Raw genomic sequence first — 1,986 nt, 5'->3', positions numbered from 1 at the left:
CTTTTTTTTCCGAAATTCTACTTCATTCACTTTCTATAATTCACTCACGTATCTTTCCGGATTCATCTATGATTTCTATGCCTATTACCGGTTCAGTTTTCTATCTCTCCGGATTCATCTATGATTTCCATGCCTATTACTGGTTTAGTTTTCTATCTCTCCGGATTCATCCACGATTTCCATGCCTATTACTGGTTTAGTTTTCTACCTTTCCGGATTCATCTATGATTTTTATGTCTATTACTGGTTTAGTTTTCTATCTTTCCGGATTTATCTATGATTTCTACGTTTAATATTGGTTCAGTTTTGTATTTCTCCGGATTCATTATTGATTATTGCATTTATATAATACATTACTGTGAATTTTTGAATCAGTTTGCTTAATGTACACTATAATCATATGTGATCGTGATGTTTAAGATATTTCGGTACCGCGAAATATCAGGGTGACATTTCCTGAATTTGTTATACGTCAAACAAAACATATCGACAAATTAAGGGCATTCGAAAGGATTACAAGATAGCAGTGCTATTTTACTTTCTATGATTTCTACGTTTGAAGATAGCAGTGCTATTTTACGTCTTTTTTTTAGCCATAAATGAAACAGTGATAGTTCCGAAAATCCGAAAAGATCATATATTGGGTGAGTATGTAACGAATAATAGTTAACGCATCCGAAAAGATATCCGGAAAGATCCATATATTGGATGAATATGTAACAGTGATAGTTAATCGCAGAATCAACAGCGTTTTAAAAGTATTTTCAGTTTCAATAAATTTTAATTTTCCAATTTTGGAGGTAATTTTTCCAGCTAAAATTGATTGAAGCTAAAGTGAAGGAAAATAAAATATTCTGTACTATAAGTGGTAATTTTATTGAACTTTTTACCAATAATTAATTCAGTATATGTTTGAAAAATAAAAAGATGCAAAACAAACAAACAAACAAATAAACAAACAAATAAACAAACAAACAAACAAACAAACAAACAAGTCTCCACTTTTTACAATGATCAAAGATCAACAGTAAAAATCGAATAAATAATAAGATTAAATGTTTGATGCAATTTTTACATTTAGAAATTGATCGATCTGTAAAGTTATATGGTTTAATTCGTTGTCAAACAACCTAATTAATCCTATCAATTAATTGTCCTAAATTTTTTTCTTTTTTTTTCCTAATAAATCGTTGTCAATATTGATTGCTGAATTATATTTCATGATAAGATGATAGTATATGGATGAAATGATCAATTTCATAATCAATCCAAGGGGTGATATTTTGTTAAAGTGATAACAAAACAGTGATAATCAGTGAGTAAATTGATATGTGAAATTATGAAATTATATCCGGAAAAAGATGATATATTGGTTGAGCTCAATCCGTTTAATAAAATGAATTACCGGATTAACATCGTGTGCAATTGGAATACATACTTCCGGAGATATTTATCTGTTAGTTTAGGTTAATCTATGATGTGCTGATAAGATTTTAATCTTCTTCCAAATTGTATTTCATTTAAAATATTGAGAAGAAAGCTAAAAAATTTAACGATTCACATTTATTGCATATTTTTCCGAAAAGAATCATTTTCAAATATCAAAGAATGAAAAAAAAAATTGAAAAAAGAAATCTTAGTTTTTCAAAAAATAAAATTAATGGAATTAATCAAATTCCTGGTGGAGAAAAAAGGCTGAAAATGGAAAGTACCATGAATGAGTTAATTAAAATTAATTCATTAAGACTTATGTAATTACTAAAATAAATACATAAGTGATGTTTTTTTTTTTTTTTTTCTCGCTAATTATCACGATTAATCAACAATAATTTCAGCAGATAAAATGAATTGTTATTCGAAATGCATAGATATAGGATAAATGTCAATAAAATATGGAACTAATTGATTATATTAACATGAATGAGTTAATTAAATGAATTAATTAAGAGTTATGTAATTATTAAATTGATTACATAAGTAACGTGT

Source organism: Loa loa (genome assembly GCF_000183805.2).
Source record: "Loa loa unplaced genomic scaffold supercont3.586, whole genome shotgun sequence".
Lineage (NCBI taxonomy): Eukaryota > Metazoa > Nematoda > Chromadorea > Rhabditida > Onchocercidae > Loa > Loa loa.
The sequence above is the reverse complement of the archived record's forward strand: the minus strand, read 5'-3'. Positions refer to the sequence as shown.